This window comes from Carassius carassius, chromosome 7, assembly GCF_963082965.1.
Source record: "Carassius carassius chromosome 7, fCarCar2.1, whole genome shotgun sequence".
In the NCBI taxonomy this organism is placed as follows: domain Eukaryota; kingdom Metazoa; phylum Chordata; class Actinopteri; order Cypriniformes; family Cyprinidae; genus Carassius; species Carassius carassius.
The window spans coordinates 416655-430225 of NC_081761.1; the positions used below are offsets into that span (position 1 = coordinate 416655).

Sequence of the window (13571 nt, forward strand, 5' to 3'; positions counted from 1 at the left end):
CTAGGTGTGCTATTTGATCGCAATCTTTCCTTAGAAAGCCACATTTCTAGCATTTGTAAAACTGCATTTTTCCATCTCAAAAAATATATCTAAATTATGCCTATGCTCTCAATGTCAAATGCAGAAATGTTAATCCATGCATCTATGACCTGATGTTTTATTGACATGACAATGATTATTGTAATGCTTTATTGGGTGGTTGTTCTGCACGCTTAGTAAACAAACTACAGCTAGTCCAAAATGCAGCAGCAAGAGTTCTTACTAGAACCAGGAAGTATGACCATATTAGCCCGGTCCTGTCAACACTGCACTGGCTACCTATCAAACATCGTATAGATTTTAAAATATTGCTTATTACTTATAAAGCCCTGAATGGTTTAGCACCTCAGTATTTGAATGAGCTCCTGTTACATTATAATCCTCTACGTCCGCTAAGTTCTCAAAACTCAGGCAATTTGATTATACCTAGAATATCAAAATCAACTGCGGGCGGCAGATCCTTTTCCTATTTGGCTCCTAAGCTCTGGAATAACCTACCTAAAATTGTTCGGGAGGCAGACACACTCTTGCAGTTTAAATCTAGATTAAAGACCCATTTCTTTAACCTGCTTACACATAACATCAAGAACATTCTTCTACATCATTAGAAGAATGGCATCTACGCTAATATTTCTATATAATATTTCGCTAATAATCTCTTATTTCGTGGTCATCGTAGCCACCAGATCCAGTCTGTGTCCAGATCAGAGGGTCACTGCAGTCACCCGGATCCAGTACGTATCCAGACCAGATGGTGGATCAGCACCTAGAAAGGACCTCTACATCCCTGAAAGACAGCGGAGACCAGGACAACTAGAGCCCCAGATACAGATCCCCTGTAAAGACCTTGTCTCAGAGGAGCACCAGGACAAGACCACAGGAAACAGATGATTCTTCTGCACAATCTGACTTTGCTGCAGCCTGGAATTGAACACACACTACACATACTCACATCACATACAACACACACACTACACATACTACACATACTACACATACTCGCATCACATACTAAACACACACACACTACACATACTCACATCATACTACTCACACACTACACATACTCACATCACATACTACACATACTCGCATCACATACTAAACACACACACACTACACATACTCGCATCATACTACTCACACACTACAAATACTCACATCACATCACACACACACTACACATACTCACATAACATACTACACGCACACTACACATACTCACATCACATACTACACACACACTACACATACTCGCATCACATACTACACACACACTACACATACTCGCAATCACATACTAAACACACACACACTACACATACTCACATCATACTACTCACACACTACACATACTCACATCAGATACTACACACACACACTACACATACTCACATCACATACTACACACACTATACATACTCGCATCGCATACTAAACACACACACACTACACATACTCACATCACATACTACACACACACTACACATACTCACATCATTCTACACACACACACTACACATACTCGCATCATACTACTCACACACTACACATACTCACATCACATACTACACACACACACTACACATACTCACATGTGGGGAAGTCGTGGCCTAATGGTTAGAGAGTCGGACTCCCAATCGAAAGGTTGTGAGTTTGAGTCCCGGGCCGGCAGGAATTGTGGGTGGGGGGAGTGCATGTACAGTTCTCTCTCCACCTTCAATACCACGACTTAGGTGCCCTTGAGCAAGGCATCGAACCCCCAACTGCTCCCCGGGCGCCGCAGCATAAATGGCTGCCCACTGCTCCGGGTGTGTGCTCACAGTGTGTGTGTGTTCACTGCTCTGTGTGTGTGCATTTTGGATGGGTTAAATGCAGAGCACAAATTCTGAGTATGGGTCACCATACTTGGCTGAATGTCACGTCACTCTCACACACTACACATACTCACTACACATACTCACATCTGACCTCCACAAACACACAGCTGTCAGATATCTAGTGTGCTGCTGTCAAAGTAGAACACAAGCCATGCACACATTACATTCACACAATCAGTGCCATTTAAAGACGTGATGAATGAAGTATTTAGTATGTACTATTAAACTAGTGTGTGAAATTACGCAACTACCATTAATTTACTCATTCGTTTTAATAACCCTCATAATGATCACAAGCGTTATTATACACAAGCGTGATGAATACTGAATTATATAAACGAACAAATTTAATTTGTTTACCCAGCTGATTTCACACCCCTTCGCGCGTGCACTGATGACGTCACAGCCGCCCTTCTTGTTTACATCTGTGATCGCGCGGCTGTGGTTTCCAATCTGCACTTTCTATAAATGTAAATATTATTAAAACACCTCAGTTCCAGCGACGCGAATATTTGCATAAACATGTTTTCCACTTAAGCGTCTGTGTGCTGTAACTGACGCATTAAATTGAGATTTATAACACTAGTCTGCTAAGTAAGTTTTTAGTAATGTTATCAATAATAAATAATGCCATTTCAGTTGACGGGAACATATGCTGTATTCTAACTGTAAAGTAATGAGTTAGTCACACTGAGTTTTTTTTTTCCAGTGGTGTTTTACATATAATTGTATTATTTTATCTTGTGTTATTTGTGCTCTACAGATGTGCGTGTGTGTGTCTGCTGATCCTGTGGCGGCAGATTCGCTGTCAGTCATCTTGTTCTCTCGGATCAATCAGAGTGAATATGAGTTTATTAAAATAAACTTTATATGATGATGATTATGATGAAGATATGATGGATATGTGCAGGCGTGTGTCGTGTGGATCCCCAGCAGCGGTGGGACTCACTTCATGAGGTTTGGATCCGGTTTTCATGGTTCTGGTTCTAGTTCTGGTTTGTAGCTAACGGCTAACAGTTCAAATCTGCGTTATTGTATTTATTATATTTCATAAGTGAATTCAGATCAGATCCAGCTCATGATGGCGGAAGACATTCAGAACAATCAGAAATCAAACGTTAATGGACTCACCAAACCAGCCAAATCAGGATCGTCGAAGAAACTTGTCATAAAGAACTTTAAAGGTGAGATTAGACTAGAACTATTACACAAACACTTTCAGAACAGTGTGTGTGTGTGTGTGTGTGTGTGTGTGAACACAGTAAACATCAGCTTTTACTTCTAGATTATTATTTGTTATACTGAGGACTGGTGAGCAGTATTTGATGTGTTTTGCAGACAGACCGAGGCTGAAGGACTCGTACACTGAAGACACATGGATGAAGCTCAGAGACTCCGTCAGCGCCATCCAGAACAGCACCTCCATCAGATACAGCCTGGAGGAGCTTTACCAGGTGAACTATAACTACCTGAGATCTGGAGAGACAAACCTGACAATCTCTGTTAAAGTGTAATTTATTTCTGTGATGCTCCGCTGTATTTTCAGCATCATTCCTCCAGTCTTCAGTGTCACATGATCTTCAGAAATCATGAAAATATGATGATTTACTGCTCAAGAAACATTTCTGATTATTATCAGTGTTGAACACATTTATATTTTTATGGAAACTGTGATACATTTTATTTTTCAGGATTTACAGATTAATAGAAAGTTCAACAGCATTATTTGAAAACATCCATCTTTTGTCACATTGTAAATGTCTTTACTTTTGATCAGTTTAATGCGTGGTTGATGTATATTTTTTTAGTGTTGTAGTGTATCATGGTTTCTTCAAACACGTGTAGAAGTGAGTGTTGATCTGCAGCGAGGCAGCGAATGTGAATGTCACGGTCATGTTTCTTCATTTCAAAGAAGCATTTAAATGCACTAAGAATGAAAGCACAATTACACCTGAATCAAATATAAATGAATTACGCTTGCTATTACATCAACATTATCTGACGTAACTGTTGAGCAGCCCTTCAGTGGCAGGTGTGCTGATATTTGAGGATGTTTCAGAGCGGTTACCCATGATTCCTCTCTTCACACGTGTGTGTGTGTGTGTGTGTTGTCTCTGCAGGCCGTGGAGAATCTGTGCTCCTATAAAGTGTCGCCCTTGTTGTACAGGCAGCTGCGCCAAGTGTGTGAAGATCACGTGCAGGAGCAGATCCTTCAGTTCAGGGAATATCCTTCATCAGCGTGTGTGTGTGTGTGTGTGTGTGTGTGTGTGTGTGTGTGTGTGTGTGTGAATGAGTGTGTGTGTGTGTGTGTGTGTGTGTGTGTTAACACTGGGAAATCACTTCATGTAACCCTACTTCAGTGATTACTGATACTGAAAAAAAGGAATGTTTTAGAAAATAAAATAAAATCACCCTCTGACTTTTCAAAGCTGCTACATAGTAACAACTTTACTTGGAGGATCTTGATTCTTGATAGAAATGTAGTGGAGAGAAAAGTACAGTATTTGTCTTTCAAATGCAGTGAAGTTAAAGTCATAAGTTTCCAGATAAAACAACGATACTGAAGTAAAGCTACTCTACTAAAGCTAACAGTAGCTGCTTGCTAGAGGGCGCTGTAACCCTTAACAGAGTCACACAGAGTCTCTGGACAATCTGTCCTTCCTGAAGAAGATGAACCGCTGCTGGCAGGACCACTGCAGACAAACGGTACAGAGAGAGAGTGTGGAGGCAAAATAATGGCGTATATGTACGCAAAGAAATAAAGTATTGCAAAAGAAAATAACGTTTTGCAAAGAACTTTTCTGTGCGCTGGCGTCCTCCACATGTTAAGAGATTTTAAACAAACACTGTTAATACACATGCAGTTAACCAAAGGAAACAACACACATTTTAGTGTTCACACTGAGAGAAATAAACGCCAGATGTTCATGGTAACAACTTCTTTGACTTGACTAAACACTGCTAATACACAAATACATTTGTTGATAAAGTAAATCAAACGAAAACATGCATGTTCTTAATTCTATTTAATTCTACTGAATAAAAGAAAAAGATCCACTCGCAAGCCTCTGCTCATCATGACAGGAGCTGGATCAGTGAGCTGCGTCCCGGGCCGATGATGTCACTTCCAGGGAGGCATGTTGTACACGCCCCCGTCCCTTGACTCCGCCCCCACGTCAAAACCGTGCCACAAAGCAAGACGCGCAGAAACGTGAAGCGCAAAGGGAAAACGTCATCGCCAGCTCAAACTAAACTGACATGCTAAATAAAAGCAGCGTTGCAAATAAATTTCGCGCCATTTCATTTATGTTTAGCAAATCTTCGTTTTTGTTTGCAAAACTTTTCAAAACAAAAATTTTCATTTGCAATTCTTTATTTTTGTTTCCAGAAAGCACATTTATTTTCCTCAATACTTTGATTTTCGTTTGCAAAACGTAATTTTCTTTTGCAATACTTTATTTTTTGTGTATTTATATGGCATTATTTTGACTCCATAGAGAGAGAGTGTGTGTGTGTGTGTGTGTGTGTGTGTGTGTGTGTGTGTGTGTGTGTGTGATGATATGATCATGTGTGTGTTGTGTCTGGTCTCCTTCAGATCATGATCCGCAGTATTTTCTTGTTCCTGGACCGGACATATGTCCTCCAGAACTCACTGCTGCCCTCCATCTGGTGAGTCCCTCACATTGTTATAGCTCTTATTAATATTCATTATATTATTTTTAGTGCTCTCAAGTGATTAATCAAATCCAAGACAAAAGTTTTTGTTTACATAAATTGCGTGTGTAGTGTGTATAATTATTATGTAGAGAGAGTTTGTTTTTGTTTTGTTTTTATATTTTCAGTTTTATTTTTAACATTTAATCATTTAGCAGACGCTTTTATCCAAAGCGACTTACAAATGAGAAGAATAGAAGCAGTCAGGTCAACAAGAGAACAACAACAGTAAACAAGTGCCATGACAAGTCTCAGTTAGTCTAGTATAGAACGCATAGGTAGGGTTTTTTTTTAAATAAAATTAAATGACAAGAAAAGGAAAAGTGCTAGTGTTAGTTGGTTAAGTGCAGGCGAAAAAGATGAGTCTTTAGATGTTTCTTGAAAATGAGTTGAGTTGAGATTGGGAGGTCATTCCACCAGCTGGGCACAGTCCAGGAAAAGGTCCTTGAGAGTGATTTTGAACTTCTTTGGGATGGTACCACAAGGCGTCGATCACTTGCAGAGCGCAAACTTCTGGAGGGCACATAAGATTTAACCAGTGAATTTGGGTATGTTGGTGCCGTGCCAGTGGTTGTCTTGTAGGCAAGCATCAGTACCTTGAATTTGATGCTAGCAGCTACTGGTAGCCAGTGTAACCTGATGAGGAAAGGAGTAACGTGAGCTTTTTTTGGCTCATTGAAGACAACCCTCGCTGCTGCATTCTGGATCAATTGCAGAGGCTTGACAGTACATGCAGGAAGAGCCAGGAGAGCATTACAATAGTCCAGTCTGGAGAGAACAAGAGCTTGGACAAGAAGTTGGTTGGCTTACTCTTACAGGAAGGGTCTAATCTTCCTAATGTTGTATAAGGCAAACCTGCAGGACCGGGTAGTTGTAGCAATGTGGTCTGTGAAGCTTAACTGATGATCCATCACAACTCCTAGGTTTCTGGCTGTCCTCGAAGGAGTAATGGTTGATGAGCCCAGCTGTATAGAGAAGTTGTGATGAAGCAATGGGTTAGCTGGAATCACCAGGAGTTCTGTCTTCGTAAGGTTAAGCTGAAGGTGATGGTCATTCATCCAGCTAGAAATGTCACTCAGACAGGCTGAAATGCGAGCAGCTACCGTCGGGTTATCTGGTTGGAATGAGAGGTAGAGTTGGGTGTCATCAGTGTAGCAGTGATAGGAAAAGCCATGCTTCTGAATGACAGATCCTAATGATGTCATGTAGATGGAGAAGAGAAGTGGTCCAAGTACTGAGCCTTGAGGAACCCCAGTAGCAAAGTGTTGTGACTTTGAAACATCACCCCTCCAAGACACTGAATGATCTTTCAGAGAGGAAGCAGTTCAACCACAGGAGTGCTGTTCCAGAGATGCCCATCTTTCTGAGGGAGGACAGGAGAATCTGGTGATTAACAGTGTCAAAAGCAGCAGAAAGGTCCAGTAAGATGAGTACCGAGGATTTTGAAGCTGCTCTTGCTAGTCACAGGGCTTCAGTAACCGAGAGCAAAGCAGTCTCAGTTGAGTGGCCACTTTTGAAGCCAGATTGGTTGCTGTCCAGGAGGTTGTTCTGTACAAGGAAGATAGAAAACTGGTTGAACACCGCTCGCTCAAGTGTCTTTGCAATGAATGGAAGAAGGGATACCGGTCTGTAGTTTTCAAGAAGCGCTGGATTTAGAGATGGTTTCTTGAGCAGTGGGCTTACCCGAGCCTGCTTGAATGCTGAGGGAAATGTTCCAGACTGAAGAGAGGAGTTGATAATGTGAGTAAGTGAAGGTATGACTGAAGAAGAGATCGCTTGGAGGAGGTGAGTGGGGATCGGATCAAGTGGACAAGTAGTAGGATGATTGGACAGGAGAAGTTCGGAGACGTCCATCTCTGAGAGTGGAGAGAAAGAGGAGAGAGAGTGTGCGTCGGTCATTGTGAAGTTGTCCTCAGTCTGCGGTGTGGAGAATTGGTCGCTGATGGATCTCGTCTTATTTGTGAAGAAAACTGCAAAGTCGTCCGCTGTAAGAGTCGATGGAGGAGGTGGTGGCGGCAGATTAAGAAGAGAAGAGAAAGTCTTGAAGAGTGTCCGAGCGTCACAACAGCTGTTAATTTTGTTGTGGTAGTAGGATGTTTTAGCCGTGAAGACATTTGCAGAGAAGGAAGAGAGGAGAGACTGATACACACTGAGGTCTGTAGAGTTTCTTGATTTCTGCCATTTCCTCTCTGCAGCCCTGAGTTTAGAGCGATGTTCACGGAGAACCTCGGACAGCCAGGGGGCAGATGGGGCGGTGCGTGCTGGTCTAGACAACAGTGGGCAAAAGTTGTCCAAGCAGGATGTTAAAGTGGAGCAAAGAGTGTCCGTAGCGCTGTTCGTGTCCAGAGCAGAGAACTGAGAGAGTGCAGGAAGCGAGGATGAAACCACAGAAGATAGTAGAGATGGAGAGAGTGAGCGTAGGTTCCGTCGAAAGGTGACCTGCGTTGGAGTGTGAGGTACTTCAGGAGTAAGTGCTAGGTTAGCAGTAATGAGGAAGTGGTCTGAGGTGTGCAGTGGAGCAACTGAAGAGTTGTCCACAGAGCAACAGCGCGTGTAGATGAGGTCCAGTTGGTTGCCTGATTTGTGAGTCGCTGTAGTAGACACTAGCTTGAGATCAAATGAGATTGTTTTAATTTTCATTTGAGCTTTTTTTTAAATTTTTATTAGTTTTGTTATTTAGCCTATAATGTTTTTATTAAAGCTATAGTTGCCTCAAAAATGAAAATGTGCTGATAATATCCTCACCCTCAGTTCATCTGAGATCAGGATGAGTGTGTGTCTTCATCAGGTTTGTAGAAATGTAGCACTGCATCAGTGTCTCATCAATGGGTGCTCTGCAGTGAATGGGTGCCGTCAGAATGAGAGTCTGATAAAAACATCACAATAATCCACAGCACTCCAGTCCATCAGTTCACATCTGGAGAAGATAAAAGATGAAACACATCCAGCATTAAGATGATTTTAACTCAAATAATCCAGAATAACACTTCCTCCAGTGAAAAAGTGCATCTGCTGTTGTCTCTCACAGATTTGTTTAGAGCTGTTTAAACGCTGCTTGATCTGTGCAGATTTCTCTCCTGATTCAGACCAGAACACTTTTTCACTGGAGGAAGTGTTATTATGGATTATAGACACTAGTTTAAATCATCTTAATGCTGGATGTGTTTCATCTTGTGTCTTCTCCAGATGTTCACTGATGGACTGGAGTGCTGTGGATTATTGTGATGTTTTTATCAGACTCTCATTCTGACGGCACCCATTCACTGCAGAGCATCCATTGATGGATCTCTTTAGTTGAAGTGGACTGTAGTAACTCTGGTGTTGCTATAGTAACACACGCGTGTTGTCAGGGACACGGGGCTGGAGTTGTTCCGGACTCACATCATGAGTGACGCAGTGGTTCAGAGCCGGACGGTGGAGGGAATCCTGGAGCAGATCGAGCGCGAGCGAAGCGGAGAGACGGTGGAGCGCAGTCTGCTGCGGAGCTTACTGAGCATGCTCTCAGACCTGCAGGTGATTGGACCACATGCTGACCCTGTCCAGTGTAAAAGACCTAATGACAACAAGAAGGAGATTCATGAGGATATTATACATAGTCCCTGTAATTCAAAACGCTTATAAATCATTCAGAATGAGTTTTTTTGAGAAAGTAAAACAGTGAAAGTTTCCTGTTAGGGTTAGGGCAATAGAAAATAGAGTTTGTACAGTATAAAAACCATTACACCTATTGAGTGTCCTTACAAGGATAGCTGTGTCTGTGTGTGTGTGTGTGTGTGTGTCGACAGGTGTATAAGGACTCGTTCGAGCAGCGGTTTTTAATGGAGACGAACCGTCTGTACGCGGCTGAGGGACAGCGATTCATGCAGGAGAGAGACGTGAGAGCATTACCAGCGCATTCACACACTGACACTCTCACGCGCGCCTGTGTGTGTGTGTTCATGTGTGCTCATGTTCTTCACGCAGGTTCCTGACTACCTTTATCATGTGGCACGGCGTCTGGAGGAAGAGAACGACCGCGTTATCAGTTATTTGGATCAGAGCACACAGTGAGTGTGTGTGTGTGTGTGTGTGTGTGTGTGTGTGTGTGTGTGTGTGTGTGTGTGTGTGTGTGTGTGTGTGTGTGTGTGTGTGTGTGTGTGTGTGTGTGTGCGTGTGTGTGTGTGTGTTTATCTTTATTCCTTCTAAAAATGTCAGGGAAAAAAAAAAATCGGTCATTGACTTACAGAAGGCTTCCTCAAACTGGAGTTTGTGAGTTGGTGAAATGCAAAAATTTAGTTAAATAATAAAACCTAAAATAAAATCATTTTTTTAATTCCTTAAAAATTAAAACAACAATTAAGTTAGAAAAGAGTAAAATGTAAATAAATAATTTAAATTTAAGGTAAGATACTTACTAAAATTGATTTAAATAATAAAAAAGTAAATTGAAATAAATTATTTTAATCTAAACAATCAAAACGCAAACACCAAAATTAAGTGATAAAATGTAAATTGAAAAAATAATTAACAAATAAACAATGTAAATGAAATACAAAAATTAAATGATACAAATATAAACTTATTTAAAAAGAAATTAAATATAAAAATGGATTAAATCAGAAAGATATAAATTCTAAATATATATATATATATATATATATATATATATATATTTTTTTTTTTTTTAAATAAAAGCAATTAAAATTAAACACTGTAAAAAAAAGATTAAATATTTTATTTATTTAGCTGCATGTCATGTGACCATTAACTGGAGAGATCAGAGAACCATAAACATGAATGTGATGTTAACTTATTGAAAATTAAATTAAAATCTCAAAAAGTACTTCAATTGAGCATTTTATTTTAGAGGAGTTTTATGCTGTCCCATCTTAAAGTCGCATGTGCTTATTAATGAATTTATTCAGTGAAAGTGGTTCCATCGTAGTTTATGTGCATGTTTTCTTACTGGATATTAAATTTATACAACTTAGTTGAGCGCATACATTTCTTATGCTCCTTTTTAAAATGTATGCACATTTTGGCATTTCCATGCAGCTAGTGATAGATCTGTTAATCCAGCTTTATTACTTGATGTGAATGAACAGATATCGTTTTGAATCCCTGTTGTTAAATATGCTGTGTGTCAGTGCTGCTGTCTCCTGCAGGCGTGTAATCACTGTAATCATATGTAGTATAATCAATGCTCTAACATCGGTCTGTGTGTGACAGGAAGCCGCTCATCGCCACAGTGGAGAAACAGCTGCTGGGAGAACACATGAACACCATTCTGCAGAAAGGTCTGGATCATGAGGACAGATCAGAGACTGGAGACATAATGAAACACACATGCTGAGCTAAAGGTGTGTGTGTGTGTGTGTGTGTGTGCTGCAGGCCTGCGGATGCTGCTGGATGAGAACCGTGTGTGTGAGCTGACGCTGCTCTATGAGCTCTTCAGTAAAGTCAAAGGAGGGCTGACGGCGCTGCTGCAGGCCTGGAGAGACTACATTAAGGTACTCGCACACACACACACGCACACACACCGCTGCCGTCGGATCATCACGATAGAATTAGAGTAGAGTTGAGTGTCATCAGTATAGCAGTGGTATGAAAAGCCATGTTTCTGAATGACAGAACATAGTGATGTCATGTAGACAGAGAAGAAAAGTGGTCCTAGAACTGAGCCCTGAGGCACCCCAGTAGTTAGATGTTGTGACTTCGACACCTCACCTCTCCAAGATACCTTGAAGGACCTATATGGGAAATAAAATAAAACCATAAAGAAAACTTTTTAATTTCTTGAAATCAAATAAACTAAAATAATAAACCTGTCTGTGTCCCTGCAGCACAAAAGCAGTCATCAGTATCACAGATATATTTGTAGAAATAGACAACACTACATTTTATGGGTCAAAATTGTAAAAAAAATTAGTGCCAAAAATCATTAGGATATTAAGTAAAGATCATGTTCCATTTCCTACCGTAAATATACGGTATTTTGCTCCCTCAGATTCCAGATTTTCAAATATTGTCCTCCTCACAAACCAGACATCACTGGAGAGATGATTTATTCAGCTTTCAGTAAATGCATAAATATCAGTTAAACAAAATTGACCCTTATGACTGGTTTTGTGCTCTCTTTTTTATTTCAGCTAGATGTCAGTGCAACATTTCTCATTGCATTGTTCTTTAAAGTAACTCAATGTATAAAAAAAAACATTAAATGTTCAAAAAAAAAAAAAAAAAAAAAAAAAAAATATATATATATATATATAACCTAATAATATAGACCAACAAAATTAAAATAAAAAACACAAAATAATTACAAGTAAAATTATAAGTAAAGCTGATGAGAGTATCTCAGTTATCCGAAGGTTTGACGTTTGGTCTCGCAGAGCTTCGGTGGAGAGATGGTGAGTTCTCCAGAGAGAGATAAAGAGATGGTTCAGGAGCTGCTGGACTTCAAGGACAAGATGGACCTCGTGACGCAGCGCTGCTTCCAGAGGAACGACAGCTTCATCAACGCCATGAAGGAGGCCTTCGAGAGCTTCATCAACAAGAGAACCAACAAACCCGCCGAGCTCATCGGTGAGCGACCGCACCGCAGACACACTAGATAACTCACATTCAGATAACATAGGGCTACATGATGCTTTTTAATTGTGACCACAATGTCTTTTTCTTCCTTGTTTTTAAGCATTATGTCTGATATTTGCCCCCTGGTTCTTTATCCTGAAGGTGTTTCAGTGTACTATTGCATTTGTGGGATTTAACATTTGTAACAAGCCTCTGCAAGTTTTCATGGTCATGGTTGCCAGATGTCAAGTGTTTTAATCCTCCAATCAGCCTTAATATTTCACATCAGCATAAGCATCCCTGACGAATAAAGGTCTGAATCTCTTCCTCACTGACCCGCTCTGATCTGATCTGGTCTCCTCAGCCAAGTATGTGGACTCTAAACTGCGAGCCGGAAACAAGGAGGCCACGGAGGAGGAGCTGGAGAGGATTCTGGACAAGATCATGATCATCTTCCGCTTCATCCACGGTGATCTGGACTCCAGCTTCAGTTCATATGACTGTCACACAGAGATGAAGCTGAGCTCATTCTGTGGTGTGTGTGTGTGTGTGCTGCAGGGAAGGACGTGTTTGAGGCCTTCTATAAGAAGGATCTGGCCAAGCGTCTGCTGGTGGGCAAAAGTGCCTCTGTGGATGCAGAGAAGTCCATGCTGTCCAAACTCAAACACGGTTAGTTTCCCATCTGACTTCTCATTGGCCATCAGACAGTTGCCCAGCAGTGAGGTCACATGATCGTGTGAACAGCTTCAGTAAAAGCACTAGTCAGTTTCACTGTGACTAGTTAACCTTAGCTCTTAAAGCTGCAGCGCGTCATTTCTGCCACCAAACACAACTGAACATCATTTAAAATTAAGGACTAAAATTACTAAAATGGATAAATACATTTTTTGTGGTACCCTAATGACAAAACTATGTTATAAGAATGTTTTTCCAATTAAATTATAAAACAAGTTATTTCTATATGTGGAAAATGTGTTTTAAATACTTTTTTCTCAGTTTAGCAAATGTTACTGGAACATTTTATAAATGTGCAAAAATAGGAATATAGAAACAAAATAGAAGCTATTAATATACACTATAACAATATATATTCAAAATATTGCAATTGGGTAGCTCCGCCCCCAGGCTCTCCTCATTGGTTGATCTGATCAGACTGTGATTCTGATTGGTTCTTCCAGTGGAGCAGAAACACATTGCAATCTTTAACTCTTGTCCATTTGTAATTTCTGCACATCTGTGTCTGCAGCAGTACTTGCTCTCTGAAGTGACACGTGTGTGTGTGTGTGTGTGTTGTAGAGTGTGGAGCAGCGTTTCACCAGTAAACTCGAGGGGATGTTCAAAGACATGGAGCTCTCCAAAGACATCATGATCCAGTTCAAGCAGGTG

The 13571-nt window shown here is 40.6% G+C and overlaps 1 pseudogene; it reads left to right on the forward strand.

The window, feature by feature from the left end:
• The first annotated feature begins 2620 nt into the window (after nucleotides 1–2620).
• The window catches only part of LOC132143258 (cullin-4A-like), a 15130-nt pseudogene continuing 4179 nt past the window's right edge, over nucleotides 2621–13571 (forward strand).